The 11,447-nt window shown below is 37.5% G+C and overlaps 1 pseudogene; it reads right to left on the bottom strand.

The window, feature by feature from the left end:
* Positions 1-8,399: 8,399 nt before the first annotated feature.
* LOC125350050 lies at positions 8,400-8,883 on the bottom strand (annotated as a pseudogene).
* Positions 8,884-11,447: the final 2,564 nt, after the last annotated feature.

Here is an 11,447-nt window from a genome sequence, read left to right as displayed (position 1 = left end):
CACTTTGCTGTTCATATCTGGGCTATTTGCCTTCATGTAGCCCATATCACAGTGGCAAGTTACTGCACACTTCATTCTTTCCCAGGTGTTTATCTCCTGCCTGTTCCTTATGAGAAGAAAAGATGATTGGCAAACTGGCATGTAGACACTATAATAGATTAGAGCCATATTTCTTCAAGAAAAACTCTTACCTGGACCCAACTGTAATCAGGCTCCTCTGTGTCCTCCTTCTCACTGGACAACGATATCAGGGTTCCTTTTCTTCCTGGTAGATCTGTGAGCAGAAATTCTGCTAAGTTGGTTTGGCAAAAAGTCCTCTTCCATGGGGCTGGGGATATAGCCTAGTGGCAAGAGTGCCTGCCTCGGATACAGGAGGCCCTAGGTTCGATTCCCCAGCACCACATATAAAGAAAACGGCCAGAAGCGGCGCTGTGGCTCAAGTGAAGTGGCCGAGTGCTAGCCTTGAGCGGGAAGAAGCCAGGGACAGTGCTTAGGCCCTGAGTCCAAGGCCCAGGACTGGCAAAAAAAAAAAAAAAAAAAAAAGTCCTCTTCCCTCCACAGATTTCCCTCCATGTCTTACTACTTTTCTCTGTCTTCTCAAGAACTCCACTGAATTTGTGTTGACAAAAATCCCCTCACCTATATGTTCTCTCTTAGTAATTTTTGCACCCATCAATTCTAATCCCACTGCATACTTATAATCCCAATTTTTGCTTGTCAGAATTGAGATCAATTTTTCTCCCTTCCTTCTAGCCCACATATCAATGGCTCCAGTATCTATCCTCAAAATCTTTCTTGAACATGATCTTCCTTGTCATCCTTAACAAATGTCATCAATCATTTTATTAGCAAGTCATATTTGTTGAATTCCTTACTATTCTTGTTTATGAACATTGTGTGTTGTTTTTTTTCTTTTGAAAGGATGCTTTACAAAGATTGTAAACTCCAAGTGCAAGAGTTGTTCCATACATCTGAATATTACCCAGCTGTAAACACTTTACATATAAATCTCACTCCCTTCAGAAATCTGCTATTACTATTTTATTATGAACAAGAATAGTAATGGAAGCAGTACATGATGCTGATGTAGCATGCCATATTCTAACATGTGGCTTTGCTTATTTACAATAATAATGCAAGAATATTAAAAACATGGCTATGAATAGTTGATACATGGCTAAGATAAATGGGAGAACATATATGTGTAAGTCTGCCATATTAATATCATGTCCAGCATTTTGATACTGTTTTCAAAATATACAATAGAAGGAATAAGTCTATATATCTAAAACATCTGACCTGATTTCTACTAAAAGATAAATACAGAAGTTATTGCATGAAACCAATTCACTACAGTGAGGTACTCACTTTCTTCAAAAGGAGTTGTATGCACTATTTCTCTAGTAAAAGATTCCTGTGTAAAAAGCAATGTGTGATTTTTTTTCATTTATTTATTGTCAAAGTGATTTACACAGGGGTTACAGTTTCATACATAAGGCAATGAGTGCATGTCTTTGTTACCCAATTCCTCATTTTACTCCTACCTTCCCCCTTCCCATTTTCCTGCCCCCTCCCCTTGAGTTGTACAATTTGTTTACAGCATATAGTTTTCTAAATATTGCTTTTGTATTGGTTTGCATTTTATCCTTTGTCTCTCCATTTTGATGTTCCCCTTCCCTTCCCTAGTTCCAATAAATGTATATGAAATACCCAGAGTACCAAGATCAGTAACAGTGACATCAGGCATAAAACCCTGAGGAAGAAAGACAAAAGAAAATGGCATCCTTCTCTCCCTTCTCTTTGGCCACGCATCATCTCGGCCACAGGCCAGCAGTTCGGTAATAAACGATTTTTTCCTGCCTGAAAAAAAAAAAGAAAATGGCATCATTTCACATGGTATGTTGAAAATAACAACTACAATGATAAATGACTTATTTCCATAACTTGGAGTTCATTTCACTTAGCATCATCTTATGTGTTCATATGTACATAGTAATTGAGCTATTGTGATCTTCTACTAGGACTATCCTAGACATGTACTAATTATTACCAGTGAGGAAAACCATAGTGTCTATGTTTCTTTGGGTCTGGCTCACTTCACTAAGCATGATTTTTTTGCTAGTCATTCCATTTCCTTATGAATGAGGAAATGTTGTTCTTTCTGATAGAAGCATAGAATTCCATTGTGTATATGTACCATTTTTTCTTGATCACTCATCTACTGAGGGGCATCTGGGTTGGTTCCATATTTTAGTGATGACAAATTGTGCTGCGATGAACATAGTTGAGCTGGTGGCTTTAGGGGGGTATTGCTTGTAATCTTTTCTGTAGATGCCCAAAATCAGGGTTTCTGGGTCATAGGGGAGCTCTATGTTTAGCCTCCTGAGGAACCCCTGTACTGCTTTTGAGAGTGGATGAACAAGTTTGCACTCCCACCAACAGTGTAGTAGGGTTCCCTTTTGGCCACATACCCTCAAGCAATGTATTTTTAATGGGGAAAACACTGGTAGAGGGATTGAACAGTTTTGTAGAAGGGAGTTTGGTTGTTTAACTCAGCTCCTGGTGCAGGCAGGAGAGACCTAGGTTCATCAAGGAAAGCCTTGTTCTGTCCCAGGGTGAGCTGCAGAGAGCTACTGCCCAGTGACCGTTCCTTAGTATTTCTTGCTGACTACAGGAATGAGCCCAGTGTCCTTTAAAGACAGTGACCTTGAGAAAATTCAGAGAAATTCTAGGCTTAGAGATGCATGTTGCACCAAATGGTAGTCATCAGGATGCTTAGAAATGACAGAACCTGATAGTGCTATACAGTCATAATGCCCAACCATTGTCAGAGCCTTCCAGATTTTTTTCTCCCAGATCCCGTGAGATAATGGATCTTACCTCATGTTCTTCAACACATTGTAGACAATCTCTCTTTGTTTTTTTGAAAATATTCTTTACTATTCCAGGATCCTACAATAGGGGTTTTTCCCTCTATAACATTATTTTACTTCTTAAGAGTTTCACTTCAGGGCTGGGGATATGGCCTAGTGGCAAGAGTGCTTGCCTCGTATACATGAGGCCCTGGGTTCAATTCCCCAGCACCACATATACAGAAAATGGCCAGAAGTGGCGCTGTGGCTCAAGTGGCAGAGTGCTATAGCCTTGAGCACAAAGAAGCCAGGGACAGTGCTCAGGCCCTGAGTCCAAGCCCCAGGACTGGCCAAAAAAAAAAAAAGAGTTTCACTTCAGCAGTAATAATATGGCGAATAGAAAACACACATAATAAGTTATCTTCAACTTATAATGCACTGATTCTTTTTGTGAAGGTAGTCTTGTAATTAAGAATTCTAAGCAGAGAATCTCAGTTTTGCAAATGTACAAGGAAGCTAAAAGACTGACACCATGCTATTCACTTAGCTATACATTTCTGAAGTAGACGTCTCTTGTCTAGAGGGCAATATATCCTCTTTGAATGGAGTAGTATATGCATAAGAAAGATGGGTAGATACTGATAATTACTTCTGGATGTATTGATATCTAGGAACAAAACATTAGGTAACTGTTGCAAGTGTGTCTTGGGTTAAAATAAGTAACCATGGAAAATATATTTATTTCTTTTCTCCTAATCATGCATACCTTTTCTTTCTCGTATCACCATAGATGATCTTTTTTTATTTAATATTAAAACATTAAGCACATTTCCTAGTGCATGTTAAGTTTTCAACTCTCAGTTATCTATTTATTTTCTTATCATGCTCTTCATTAAAACCATAACTCTGTGAACTCTGAAATTTTACTTATATATTCTTGTTTGGATCTTGTAATTTCCTACTGATTCACCTTTACCAGTAGAGTTCAAATTCCATGAGAACAGAAACCATATTTTTATCTTAGTATTTCTATAACACCTGGCATATCATCTTGCACAGATAGATTTGTAAGTGTATATTCCACTGGATCCTATGGCTTTGAATTTGCATAACTTTCAGATAATAAGTAATTTTGTCTAAATTTAAAAAATTAAAAATATGTAATACTCAATAGCAGCAATATTTAGTTGAGATGCACTCATCACCACTTCTACAAATGCTTTCTTTCCTTAAAAAAAGAAAAACTATACTATTCTGTTGCCTCTGTTTAAACTAACTGGGATTTGGTATGTTGTTGGTAACAGGTACATGGTATGCAAATCTAGTGTCCATTTGTCCATGTTTCTCTCTTTCCCTCCATCTAGTTAACACTACTCTACATTCAAGACAGCTTTTTCTGTTGCCAACTTCCACATAAGAGAGAACAAATATACTTGTGTAGCTTTGGTTCACACAATGAAGCATCCAACAGAATGAAGAGATAGCAGCTTGCAGAATGAGAGCAAATCTTTGCCAACTGTTCATCTGATAGAAAAATTTAAGTGCAACAATTCAAAATGGGCAAAGGAGCTGAATAGACACTTCTTAAGTATAAATGGCCAACCAACATACAAAAAGCATCTGTTATCATTAGCCATCCAGGAAATAAAAATCCCAGGTATCATGGACGATATCACCAAACACTAGCTCTAATCCAACTCTGGACTTAGTTCAGTAGCACAGCATGCCTCCTGAAAATTGAAATTTCATGTCTTACTCAGAAATAACTTCTAAATTCCCAGACTTAAAATGTCAATTTTAATAGACCACAAGCCCCAGAATTCATGCAGGAATAATTTAATGGTAGATTATTTCCAATGTGGAGTCAAGTCTTCATCCCTGAAACAGGAGTGGATTGTCCATACATGCAACAGTGCAAGGCCACGTGGGAGAAGAGTTTGAAGTCTGAGATCTAGGATTGGCTACAACACTTGTTTTTGTTAGGTAAGAGACCAAGAACAGATAATTTGACTTGTTCGGACTTATTTTACCATCTCTATCCATTAAAAATGGTATATACTTTTTCTCAACTCTCTAATGACTTTCTAAAAAACAAGAGTGATAAGAATACTCATAACATGTTATATCTGGTTATACGTTTATAAACCCTTTGTGTCTATCATATAAAAAATCCTCATTAAATGGCAGTATTATAAGACAACTGATTATAAGAAATAACTTAGGAAAAATATGTGGGTGGTATGGGCCTTAATACGGTAATGTTGTTTGAATCTGGATGATACTGATGTTTTCTGAAGGAAAAAAAAAAGACTACTTAGAGTTTATCATAGTCATTGAGGTGAGGAAGGGTCTATGGACAATAAAGGACTGGAACTGACGTGGGTCTGAGGATTAATAATAGGATACTATTCGTATTTTTAAAAAACAAATGTCCAACAAAGGTATTAGTCACCTCTATGCTTTTCTTTTTTTTTTGTAATGCAGACAAAAAAGTTTCAAGTGTCTCAGATACCTCTAAATAGTCTTCTGCATATGACTAATGCCTCATTTTTTTCTGGTTTCTACCTATATTTTTCCTATAGTTTTCCTCTAAGGATGATGATAAATAAAACTCATTCCGTTAAATTATTCTCAGAAATCACCTTTATTTTTGGGCGGGGGAGAGAGAGAAGGGTAGGGGAGAGAATGTGTTTCTTTCTTTAAGTGAACAAAACGACTGTGACTAGATATACTTAATAGTTAACACTGCGAACTTATTCATCATGTTGTTTGTACAAGTGTTAAATGAATGAAGGGTTTCCTTTCCATGTGTATTATGCTTATGTTTTCACATAGTTACATTTGTATGTATTTAAAGTTTTATGTACATATTAATTCTACTTCATATATTTTTAACTTGGGATAATATACCATATCCATAAGTCTGAATTCTGAATTTGAAGACACAAACACATATGAGCCTAATATGAATTTTTAAAAATTAGCTCATATTGATACTGAAATTATGTTGAGATAAACTATTGGTCTATTACTGATGAGAATATAAATGGAATTACCTCTCTGAGCATTTGTTTTATAAACTGTATCAAACATTAATGGTGTTGTTTGATATTGATCTATTAATTTAGTTTAGAAAATGATTTTAATAAGACCCTGAGAGATGGATATTAAGCTTAGTGCATACATAAGAATGCACTGGCAAAAATATGGAATAAGTACATTAAAACCCTAAATCATCAACTAAAGGAGAAAGAGCCAATGAACATTTTATCTAGATGATGTAATAATGAATCAATAAAGTACTCATATTTTTAAAATTATTTAATGACAGTGTCAAATAGTCTTAAAATATTACAGCTAGTAGTAAGAATCTTTCTGTTTTTGTATGTATGTGTGCACAGAATTGAGATGTTGCAATGGTAGTATTTCTGACTCCATTTAGTTGAGTACCATAAGGACAGTAATTAGTGATAACAATGATGATAGTAGGAGACAATCATCAATATTGTTCTCAAGTAAAATGTCACTCTATCTTTGTAGTCCAACATATCTCAGATATGTAAAATTACTGAAACTAAAAAGTATAAGAAGATATCTGCTAGAATGTGCTAATATTTTCCTTGTCATCTCCATGTCCTGGGCTATAAGGCTGCTTCTCTTCACCAAAATAGAGAATCTTTGAGGAAAAGAATTATCAACAAACTTCCTAGGCAGGCACTAGTGGCTCAGGTCTGTAATCTTAACTATTATATAGGAGGCTGAGATCTGAAGACCACGGTCTGAAGCCTGCCTGAGCAGAAAAGTCCATGGGATTCTTATTTCCAATTAAACATGGATAACAGGAGTGGAGTTGTGGCTCAAGTAGTAGAGAACTAACCTTCAGTTAAAAAAATAATCTTTCAATTGCTGAAAACATAAAGACCTTGAATTTGATTAGACTCTTTTGATATCAATGAAGTAGATGAATAGAGATAGGGAAGGAGAAGGAAAAATTTAGGTTTCTGTTTAGGAAAATGCTTTCAGTTTTTCTGATTATGTTTTTATTTGTTTTATTTTTTGGTGGGTGGACATTAGCAACTGATTTTATTTCCTTGGTAGTTGTAATGTACAGCCAGTTTAATACCTAATTATATTGCCATAGGCCAAAAATACTAATGCATGATGACTCCCCAACATGGTCCAGAAGTAGGGATTTTAAATGTTGCAGATTTTTTAAAATGATCGCACATATTTATCTATTGGCTTTCTTAAGACAAAGCCTATCAAATTATGATAAACAATGTGTCACGATAAAACAATGTCATTAGTGAAACAGTAAAATGTTTTTGTATGTTAACATAACTAAATAGCCAGGCACTGGTGGCTCATGCCTAAAATCCTTGCTACTCAGGATGCTGAGATCTGAGAATCAAGAATCATTCTGGGCAGACTAAGCCAAGAAACTCATCTCCAATTAACCACCAAAAAGCAGAAAATGGATGAAGTATGGCTTAAGTGGTAGAGTGTCAGCTGTAGTAAAATCTGAGCAAAAACTTGAAAAGCCTGGCTCACGCCTTCAGTATCAGTTAAAAAAAACACATAATTTTATCTTACCCAGAAAAGAATTTAGTATTTTCCTATTGGTATTGGTAACAGACAGAAATGCAAAGGAGGTACAAGGATCACATCTTCGTGGAAATACCCAGCCTTGGCCCAGAAAGAAAAATCAAGATGACAAAATGGCAGCTTTGGAAAGGTACCACGCTCTTCTGATAAGTACTGGACTAAATTACCTGAGATATTTTCCTTTGACCATATTGTTTCCCATGATTTATGTACAAGTTACTTCTAGATTTTTTAAATAATTTAGTCTCTCCCAAAAAATTCTTTAAAACTGGTAGCATTAGTAATGACTTAGACATTATTCAGAGCAAATTCTGCTTATGAAGACAACTATTGTGGCTGGGGTGTTTGTAGGTCTGCTATACAAGTGTTCTTGGCCTGTGAAAGGCCGTGGGTTTAATCCCTAGTATTGAAAGAAAGAAAGAAAAAACACCTCAGTACTTTATACTAGCTCCTCACAAGCTGAAAGCAAGCAAGCATAAACATTTGGCTTAGCTATAAGGTAAATGAATGTTCTAGTATATGAAGAATTTTAAAAGCAAACCAAGTAATTGTATAAATTTTATGACCATGGTTGGACCTTTTAACACAACACAATGGGAATGTTCATATTCATTTTTCCTCCAAAGGAAAAATTTCTGAATCACCACTATGTTGCACAGTAGAATAGAAACATGAGTTCAGATACTTATTCAAGTTTCTAAGGACTGCAAATAACAAAGACACAATTTTCCTTCCAAAATCTGAAGTCACCGACATGATTTTGTATGTTCTGTCAGGCTTTACCTAAAAAGTCATTATTCAGATATAGTTTCCATGTCACATTTAAAAAGCCTCTACCCTACACCACAACTTCCTGAGATCTGTGGAGAAACTGTAGTCTTGTGGTCAGACTCCATAAAGAACTGGCAGTTTTGTAATCATAAGGAAAAATGGACACAGAGTTCATGTGTCAATCAGGTGGAGTCTGTTGATCTGATTAGAAGCCTTGACAAATGCCTGGTGGCGATTGCAAAAAACTGTCAAGCATATGGGGATGATACAGTAGCCCACAGTTTTGGGGTCAGCTCTTGTACAAGAATAAAGAAACAAAAACATCTGTAAGTAAGGTATGAGAAAAATAATTGTCCACAACCAAAAAGGCAGAGAAAGTAACCGAGCTTTCAAGGAGTGTGTCTATGTAGTTCCTTCCCGGGGCGCCTCCGGGTGCTGTTGGATGTGTTCCAAAGCCAGTCTTTGATTTCAAAAACATGGTAAAATGCTGCTGCACTTGCTAACAGATAGAGTCCCACTCCAATCCATCCCATCCGCTGACGGAAGTTCATCATTCTCCATGCTCTGTGCAGTGGTCCCGAAAACCTTCCTGTTCCCACGGCTAGCGTTAAAGAGTCACTCAGTTCTGAGTAATCCGGTGGCTTTGACATTTCAGAACGAGCCACCACAAAAATCCCCTGGGCCGCCTGGCTCTGGGGAGGGCAAGCGTCGCCAGCCCGGTGCACGAGCGAGTAGTGATTAAGTACGGGGTGACCACGGCGGTCACGCGGCAGCCCGGCCCGGCCCGGCTCCGGAGCCGCAGGCTGGGTCCCTCAGCCCGGTGGGAGGCGCCCGGGTCACTGGGGCCTCGCCGGCCCCGCCCCCTGTCGCCACCAAAGCTATGCGGGCTGCGCCAGACCAGAACCTCCCCACCCTGCAAAGTTGCAACCACAGTGCCCACGCGGGCTGCCGGCCAAGACCGCCTGCTAAGACGCGCAGGTCCCGGGTCTCACCTTCCTGTCAATGTGTTTCTTAAGGTTCCTGGGTCTCACCTTCTTGTCAATGTTTTTCTAAAGGTTAAATTATATTGTAAAGGAAGAGACCTCAAATTAGTTCTAGCATTTTAACAAGTTGTATGGATATATCTTGAAGCATATAATATTTCAACTCTCTCAGTGGAGAAAATACATTTTTAAATTTTGTTGAGATGAGGAAGGATATCACAAACTTTTTATCTGGGCAGATCTTGAACCATGCTCTTCCTGATCTTTGTCTCTTAGGTAGCTGGGGTTACAGCTGTGACACCCTACAACATTTCCAAAGTAATTTAACTATATCTTCCTTATGATTTTAAATAGCAAACAATGAGTTTGCAATGTTTTGATGATGGTAAAAATTAATACAAATACTTATAAAGAGAATCTGTATGTGATTATTTAATGCTTATTTTGTGATAAATATTAAATATAATCTGTTCAAATTACATTCTATTTATTCAGAAAATTTTCCAGAATCCCAGCATGGGAGCACATGCTAGTAATCCTGGCTACATTGGAAGCAGAAACAACAACATAAGGACCAAACAAAGCACAAAATAAGTGTAATGAAGGTGGGGGGGGCGCTTATGCAGTAGAGCTCTTGCCTAACATTCACAAGGCCATGGTGCAAATTACATGCCACACGACAAAAAGGAAGTAACTCAGAGGCCCCTTGTTGGCTTGGAGACCTGGGCGCCATGCATTTGTGGTTCTGGTACCATACAGGGCAAATGGTATTGATAGGGAATTCTGTGTTTCTCCAACCACTTTTGTTCAGTCTTTAGTTTCCAGATATTTCACAGTGTACATTAAAGCATCTAAAAAGCTGTAACAAATAGAATCATATTCATATTAGTTCTCTGCACACTTTCTTTTCACTAACCACCTTGTTCTTGTAATACTTCCTCCCATTCACTAGATTAATAACAAATAAACACCAAATACAATGTACACTACGCTCAGTGAAACTCTCCCAGCTGCACTATGAAAGCTACATTCACAGTGGTGGTGTATAAATTCTTTGCTTTGATGTGGTGTAAATAGCCTTTATTTCAGAACAATATAATAAAGAGGAAAAAAGGTATCTCAGGTTAGATAAATTAAATATCATGTTTTCAAGATCTTTATATTAATTTTCACTTGATGATTATATAATAATATCAACACATACCTCTCCCACTGAAAATCACACACATTCATGTGAATTCACACACATGTGAATTAGCTTCTCTCTCTTCATTACTCCTGCCTCACCTACCACATAATCAAAGATAAGAGAGAGTGGTATTCTGCTAGTAAGCGGAACTGTAGTCTGTGTGTATGCTGACAGGAAGTGAGATCCTGTCTTCTTCTTATCCTGCATTAACTAGTAATAAGCTAAATTGCTGTGACATTATCTACTCAAGTCTGAGGTCTAAAGACCACAGTTCATGAATCCTCTATAGTCATGGAAGGAAAATCCATGAGACATTTATCTCCAATTAGCCACCAAAAAGTCAAAAATGAAACTGTAGGTTAGATGGTACAGTGCCAGCCTTCGGTGGAATAACTAGTGCATAGCACCCAGGCCTGAGTTCAACCTTTAGTGTTGGTCTACACACACACACACACACACACACACACACACACACACACAGAGAGAGAGAGAAAGAGAAAGAGAGAGAGAAAGAGAGACAGAGAAGAAAGCTATGTTTCCATCTCACATGGAAAGAGAAAAGATTTTTTAAGCATGGACAAAAGAAATTGGGAGTCCTGTTGATCCACCTGAGGTAAATGATTGTAGCACATGTAGTAAGTGGACTCCCAAGACAACACACCAGCCTATATCTAACCCAGAAATATACACCCCCAAATTTTATAACAAAAGGAGAACATATGCTTGCCATCAATTTTTCTGAACTGGCTGAGTTTCAAAAACCCATGAATCTTATTTAGCCACAATCTCACTGTGGCCAATGTTGACATGAACTCATACTGAGAGCTCACACTACTTCCTACTTTCTTCTGCACCCAGCCCAATCTTTTCTTGGGCACCACTGACTTCTTAAATTGAATAAAGTAATATAATCTGATAGAATGACTGCTACATGACTCATTTGTATGTTGTACATGTTCACTTAGCATAATAATTCTAAAGTTGAACTTTCTCATTGATAGTTGACTTCTGCCTACTTCTGAAACCATAATTTCTATAAATTACTGC

Source organism: Perognathus longimembris, chromosome 4 (genome assembly GCF_023159225.1).
Source record: "Perognathus longimembris pacificus isolate PPM17 chromosome 4, ASM2315922v1, whole genome shotgun sequence".
NCBI classification, from domain to species: Eukaryota; Metazoa; Chordata; class Mammalia; order Rodentia; family Heteromyidae; genus Perognathus; species Perognathus longimembris.
This window is presented reverse-complemented; position numbering and strand designations above follow the sequence as displayed.